An 8,318-nucleotide genomic window follows, 5' to 3' on the forward strand; every position below is an offset into this window, starting at 1 on the left:
GAATTTAAAACGTAATACCATTGTTAGGGGTTCTCTCCAATAAGAATTGATTTCTACCCAAATGAACCCTTTTTGCAAGATTAGGATAATGAAAGACTGGCAGAAAAATATATAACTAATATTTAGCTTGCAGTTTGCATGCAGCTCTTTTATGACAGTTAATAGCTCAGTGTTCTATACTAGGATTTTAACTTACAAAGCCGCAAGTAACAAAAGGATCTCTCTGACGGAAGCAATAACACACTGACCTATTTTTCATGATATGCACTTTTTGAGCTGAATGGTAAACGTTCTTTACAGCAAGCATATTAATCCTCTGTACTACCTTACAAGCAGTCAAAACTTCCCCTAGACAAAACATCGGTCTCTTTCCAGGAAGACGATTAATCACCGGGGTTATCTTGACATTTTAATTGATGTCTGAACAGGCGGGGGTGAGAAAAATTAAGGGAAGTAATGCAATAAGCAACGCTGATCAAAAGCTAATGAAATGGAGGAACACTATGCAGATAATGTACAGCAGAGAGGACAGTAGGGAAAGAAAATGGGAGAACATCGATAATGGGGATTAGAATTGCAACATGGAATGTTTGTGGGTTAAACGACCCCCAAAAAGAGCGAAAGTAGCATTAGTGCTGAAACAAATGAATCTAGACTTTGTATATATCCAGGAAACGCATATAATAACAACACAAGCTTATGTTCTGTCACAGCTAGGATTCAAGGTACTAGTTCACTCAAGCCAAGGGGTAAAAAAAAGAGGAGTAGCTATCCTAGCCAGGAATAATAACGTTCTTATTAGAAAAAAAGCACAAGATAAATGGGGAAGATGGGCTATGGTTGAGTGCTGGATAGATGGAGAGTGGAAAACACTGGTAAATGTATATGGATCAACAGAGGACGATCCTGATATATTTCAATTCCTTGATATTGAATTAGCAACCTGGGCACCAAATATTATATTGGGAGGTGATCTTAATATTAATGGTGCAGATGGATTAGGACTGGGCTCTTTTGGAAAGTATGGCGGTAGGAAAAAAAAAGTATTCCAGGCGCTACACAGTCTGGTATTAAATAATGCTCTTTCAGACGTATGGGGGAAAAAAATATTGGATAATAAAGGGTACACATATTACTCTGCACCGCACCAAACATGTGCAAGACTAGACTATTTTTTTATCTCAAGTACAAGTATTTCCGACTCAAAGATTGAAAGGCTGCCACGGATCCTAAGCGACCACAATCCTCTAGTACTTACTATAACATCAAAAATAAGCACTAGACAACACACGAACTGGACTTTTGAAAGAGAGCTACTGAAAGATGAGAACTATATAGAATATATGAACAAATGGATTACTGAATTTTTTTCGTTCAACAAAGATACAGCAGAAATAGGAGTTGTCTGGGACACATTTAAGGCTGGAGTACGAGGTGAAACGATGAGTTATAATTCTCATAAAAGGAAACAAGCTCAGCTGAGGAATCTAGAATTAGCTTCGAATGTCTTGAAGGCAGAAGAAAATCTAGAAAAAGGTGTGGTGTCAGGGCGGGACATTGAAAAAGCATGGGTAGAACTAGTAAAAGCCAAAGGTGAGGCAGAGGGTGAAATTGCTAGTAAAGCGGCGAAAATGTACGACACTAAAAGGGAGAAGTGTTATGAGCTGAGCGAGTCAGTAGGCAGGATACTGGCTACTAGAGCAAGACAACAAGAATCTGTAGGCATAGTGAGGGAAATCAAGGACGCAGCGGGTATGATACACACAGACTCGACTAAAATAAGAGAAGTTTTTAGAATATTTTACGAGAAGCTATATGATGATGAATTACACGGTCGTGACCCGCTAAAAGATAAGGAAGAAATGAGGGAGTACCTCCAGGATATCTCTGTAGATCCAATAGAGGAAGAAGAAGCAAATGGGTTGGAAGTAGAACTGCAGCTAGAAGAAATAAAGCAGGCAATATGGAACCTACCCTCTGGTAAAGCAGCAGGCCCAGATCAAATTCCCATTGAATTTTATAAAGTATTCTGGGATTGCTTGAGAGAAGAAATGGTGAAGGTGATGCAAGGCGCACAACTGGGGATAACATCGCCTAAATCATGGGGGGGTGCAGAAGTGGTCGTAATATTAAAAAAGGGTAAAAAACCGGAGGAGCCAGGCTCCTATAGGCCTATAACCTTACTTAATGCAGACGCAAAAGTCTTCTCTAAAGCCTTAGCATCAAGGCTGGCAAGAATTATAGATACAATCGTGAGCAGTTGTCAGCATGGTTTTATACCAGGGAGAGGAACCACCCACCATATACGGAAGGCAATAACTCTATTTGACGTTTCGGCAGTCACAGGGGATCCGATCGCTGTGATGTTACTCGATGCAGAAAAGGCATTCGATCGGGTCTCTTGGAGCTACCTCTGGTATGCTCTAGCTAGAACGGGAATTAAACAGGGCTTTATCAAAGCCATACAAACTCTGTACTTAGAACCAGTAGCGACACTACGAGTGAACAGTGGGAACACGGGAAAATTTCATATAAAAAGAGGTACCAGACAAGGGTGCCCTTGTTCACCCTTATTGTTCGCTATATATATGGATCCGCTTATACGTAAAATAGAGGCATCAGCGATGATAACACCAGTTACAACGCTTATCGGGCAATGTAAAATTTTAGCCTACGCAGATGACATCGCTGTTATTTCTCCAAACCCATCTGAAGCTATAGAATACCTTGAGCTTGAGGCGACGAAATTTGGAAATAGCTCGGGATACAAGTTAAATACAACAAAAACACAGATAATTAAAAACTCGCATACTCCATGTTTAGATAATAGAGTAACACAAGAAGGTACATATCTAGGGGTTATCATAATGGCAGACTTGGATAACTTGGTGGAAAGGAACATCTCCCCTTTAATTAAGAAAGTGGAAAAAGATCTGGATAGATGGGATAATTTACACTTATCAATAGTGGGAAGATCTAATATAGTAAAAATGATTATCCTTCCAAAATTCCTATATCTTTTTAGGGCAATACCGCTTCTCTTCGAAAATAAAATATTTAAGAAATTAGAGAGTATACTAAATAGATTTCTCTGGGCAAAAGGGAAAACGAGAAGGGCTCTCAGATATATGACACTGCCAAGAGAAAGGGGAGGTTGGGGAGTCCCAGATTTAAAATTCTATTACTGGGCGGCAGCTTTACAGAACATGGCTGGCTTAATGGGAGGTGAACAGGGCAGTGGAGGGGAGGAGCGGAGTGATTATGGATCATTAGCAATCTATGGCCTAACTCTGGGAACGGAAGCGAAGGATGTTCTTCTAAAATTCACAGAGGCTAGCTATTACAAGAGGACAAAGTTCAAGATAATAATTGCAGCATTCGAAATTTGGAAAAGTTTTTCCAAAAAAATTGGCTTGGGAAAATTTAATTCTTATACGAGATTGCTACATAATCCAACCCTTCCACAAGATATTTTTTCGGGATCCGTAATGGTAGAGTGGGAAAATAGGGGAATCAGAAGCATTGGAGATATTAGGGGGGAACATTGTTTTCTACAATTCAAAGATCTGCAGGATAGATACAATGTAGAAACAAGGCAGTTCTTTAAATTTTTGCAGATCAGGAGTTTCCTCCTGGCAAAGAAAGGTGGTGTTTTGGGATTCAGGCGGAATGCTATAATGGAAATTATTCGGAAAGGAGAGGATTGCACAATTAAAAGATTGTATGCTGAATTGATGAAAGTAAAACAAGATGATCATCAAAAGTGGAGTGAAAAATGGAGGGATAATCTTACAATTAGTTATGAAAGCTTTGGAATCTCACTAGAAATGGGGAAATCATTATTATGTGCAGCACCATTACAGGCTCAGCACTATAAAACACTTTACCACCTGTACTATACACCGGCTAAAATAGCTCAATGGGGAGGCTTAGTGGGCATTACATGCTATAGGTGTGGGAGCTCGGATGCTGACTTGGAACATGTATTTGCTTTATGTCCCCGCTTAGATTGGTTTAAAAAGGAAATTGAAAGTTTTATAAGTAAAATTGTAGAAAGCGAAGTTGTTCTAACCCCAGGAACTATCCTATTAGGAGTAAATGCTGAGGATATACGCTCTTTTCGTGGTAGGGAATTTTTGTTTGTTGCTATGGCTATTATGAGACTATGTATAGCCTCTGCATGGATAGATCCTGTACCACCCACCTTCCATAAATGGCTGGCTAAGCTACTAATAATGCATAAAATCGAGAAAGTGATATATGCAAGGAAGGGAAAAAAGGGTAGGAAGCTGGGCGATATAATATGGGATCCTATAACTCGATGGAAGGAGGTATAATAAGGAGAAATGTTGGATTGCCTGCGGACAAGAGATATTAACTTGGTGTAAATATAATTTTGAGGTTGATCAATATGAAAACACATGTTGCATCTATTAATGGTATTTTTTATGACCTAATTCGTGTTTGAATTTATTTTTTGTAATACTACCCTCACCCGCTGATGATTTAGTCATTGTTTTTTTTTTATTTTGGCTTATGAATTAGTGGCATATACTTTTCCTCCTCTAATTTATGGTTTGTATTAAGGATGCCGTGCTTTGTAAATAAATGCAAAATATTTCAATAAAAATATTTAAAAAAAAAAAAAATGATGTCTGAATATTGCTGGAGGCCAGGAACGCAGCAGCAGGTGCTTTTAAAACGAGAATATACTCAAACTGAGGCCCCCACCCCAAATCAGCGCCCAGTACGGTGTTTTCGATCGCACCGCCCTATAGGCGGCTCTGACAAAGGGGGTCCTTGAGGGTCTGAAGGCAGAAACTATAGGGTAAGTTACATTTGTTTACGCAAAACAAGAGAAGTTGTGGTGTAACAGCTAGAGCTGATGACTTTGGTGCTGGGAACCACGTTCGGAATCCCCACCCCCTCCCACCGTTCCTTTCTTTCCCATCAATTATGACATCAAGACCTCTTCGTGGTGTTAGAACAGCTGCAGTTTATTCACATGCTAAGTTGGTACATACTTATTGTTAGAACTGGGGGTCTCTAGTTGGCAATGGTTTGCACCTTTGACCAAGTAGGGGACCCTGCTCCTAGTCATGGAAAGGGAATTCCACTCCTGGATAACCCCTGCTCACCCCCTTGGTAGCTTGGCACGAGCAGACAGGCCTATCTCCGAGGCAGTGTGTTAAGTATTTGTGAACACACACAGTAACACAGTGAAAACACTACAGATGGACACCACACAAGTTTTATAAAAATAAATATTCTTTACATAGACTTATCACAAGACCATAAACGACAAAAATCCACAATTCTGTGATCAATAATAATTCTTCAAGATGGTAGGAATAGTTAAAAAATATGTTATTCACTTAAAAGCAGTCTTTAGCAACAGATAACCCCAACAGAAGTTGTCACATTGTCAAGGTCAAAGAAATCCCAAAGTACGGACCCGTCCGTGAGGGGCGCGGCGTCGGGCCCGGAGTCAAAACAGACCCACAGAGGACAATACCTTGGAAAAGCAAAAATAAAGACAGCTCACGACATCGGGGAGGTGCGGCGTCGTTGGCGCATTGCAGTGTCGGTTCCTTGCTTCGGGGGGATGATGCGTCGGTGTCCTGGATGCTGGCACCGGCATGGGAGGCATCGGTTCCTGACCGGAGAGGAGGTGACGTCACGATGGTGACCAAACCACAGTTCCGTACGATGTTGATAGCTTCTTGATCAGCCACATCGACGATCTGCTCCGCGATGATGTCGGCTTCGGAATCGATGTGGCACAGCAGCAGGCGTCGGGCCTACATCGCAAGTTGGAGCAGCGCTCACGGCTATGGCAGGCTTCCGATGTCGTTCGCTGGAGTCGATGTGGCACGGCGGCCGGCGGCAAGTCGGAGCAGCGCTCACGGCTTTGATGCAGATAACATCTTTGCTCGCTGGCGTCTGTGTTGCAGAATTCCTTCTGTGGCAACTAGAGCATCACGTTCCAGATGCAGGCAAGCAGAAGAGGTGAAGTCTGGTATCCCTGAGTCTTCGGTCAGGAGGCAAGGTCAAATCAAGCCCTTGGAGTTATATTCTGCAAGATGATGAAAGTTCTTTAAAAGTTCCTTCTCCTTTCCTTGGCAATGAAGAGACCACTGCAGGCCAACCCAGCAAACAGCACACTGGCAGAGGGGCAGTCCAAACTCCTGCAGCTTCCTTGGTTCTTCTCCTTGGCAAAGGTTTGTCTTGTTTTTCCCGAAGTGATCTAAAGTCCTGGGGTCTGGGCCCCAATATTTATACTGCAAAATGCTTTGTCCCCTGAAGGCAGAGGGTCCTGTACCTAGTCCAAACCAGTTCTGTGCAGTCCTGGAGCACTTTGTTTACATGACTCTTTCTTTCCTTTGGCAGGGTGGTCCAGGGTAATCAGAACCACAGCAGGTGGAGCCAGTATTGTGGAAGGCAGGCACAGTCCTATTCAGGCCCAGGTGCTACTCCTTCCACAGACAGGTCTATTCAGCCCTGTGCTGACTCACTCTCTCTCCTGGAGCCACCCCAGCACCTGTCACTCACAAACCAGACATTCAATACACAAGCTAGCAGAGGCAGGCTGGATGGTTAGGTACGAAAATACCCAATTTCTAAAACTGGCATTTTCAAACACAGAATGCCACAACCAACTTTACTAAAAGATGTATTTCATCATCCTGAGTTCAGGCATACTAAAGTTGAATTTCTACCATGTTCCGTGGGTCAGTTAGGATTATAATATGTTATTATCAAACTGCCCATTCTGGCCTATGGGGACAGGTAGACTTTCAATAGTGAAAAACGAAAATGGATGTAATTCACAAAAAGGACATGCCACACACATCAGGGCATGTCCTACCTCTTACATACAATGAGCAGTGCCCTTGGGCCTACCTTAGGGGTGTTTGATGTGTAGAAAAGGGAAGGTTTAGGGACTGACAAGTGGGTGCACTTACCAAGTCGACATGGCAGTACTAGACTGCACACAGGCTCTGCAATGGCAGGCCTGAGACACACTTTACAAGCTGCGTCTGTGGGGGGCACAATCAGTGCTGCAAGCCCACCAGCAGCATTTGATTTACAGGCCCTGGGCACACGTGGTGCACTGTACTATGGTCTGACAAGTAAATCAAATAAGCAAATCATGGAGTCACTAATCAGTCCATCAATTTAACATAGGGAGCACTTGCACTGTGGCACTGAATAGCAGTGGTGCAGTGCCCAAAGCATCAAAACCTATAAAAAACAGAGGAGGAAATCGGTGAAAAATGGAAGGGGAAACTCACGCTAATGGTACCAGGTCTAACATTTATCATGAAGGCGTCAGTCATTAGCATGCTGAGTTCTTGCTTATCTTGTACTACGATTTAACACATTTAGCTCATAACGGTTATACAGTGTACATCTTATCCTTATTGCATATTAATAACCTTAACTTGCCTAATCCTGCGATTGAATCATCCGTACAGTCATAATGTCTCTTCAATTGGTGTCATAAATCACGTTCAACTGCTGTGACAGCTCTACTTGTATTGACTACTTGACACAGCGGGTCACGGCTTCGAGGCATCCCTTGCTACCGAATGTCTGGTGTTCATGGCCTCATGGTCATGCCTGGGCTGCAAGTGCGTGTCCACCCAGCGCTGATCATTTCTTACTCCTTTGTTGGCCCTCAAGTGACCCTGCCTTGAGACATCCCAAGGATCTTGTTCTGGCAATTTTACGTTCTTGTGTGAAAATATTTATTTTTAAACCTTGTGACTCCTGACCCCTATGTTTCACTATGGCTGCAATGCCCATGTTATCTGGTCTGGATGGGTGGGAACAAACGCTTCCGCAACAATGCTGGTGGGGACTGCTTGTCCTGGTCACCCTTTGGCCATGCTCATCTCTCTTGATTGGGCCCTTTGAATCCAAACTTGTTTTGATCATTTACTGACCCTTTGCCTTGGCCCCTTCTCACGCCCTGCTGCTTATGTGCCCTTTGTTTGCCACCCACGGTGGGGGATTACGGCCATACAAATAAGGTTACCTGCGGTCAGTGGTACAACCTTCCCCCTCCCCCTTCCCCAGCTATGCGAACATCTCACGGGCTCTCCCACTGTTCATTTCTTTCCCATCAATTATGGACACCAATACTTTTTCTTGGTGTTAGAACGGCCAGGTTATTCACATGATAAGATACACACAACAGCAGGGCAATGCTGATGCTATGCACTGAACCTCCGGAAGGCATCTCTAGGTAATTTCCTAACCACCACTGCAGAGACCATCTATATGGGCTTGGGAAATACGATGGCAGGGGGTGC

This window comes from Lissotriton vulgaris, chromosome 3_1, assembly GCF_964263255.1.
Source record: "Lissotriton vulgaris chromosome 3_1, aLisVul1.2, whole genome shotgun sequence".
NCBI classification, from domain to species: Eukaryota; Metazoa; Chordata; class Amphibia; order Caudata; family Salamandridae; genus Lissotriton; species Lissotriton vulgaris.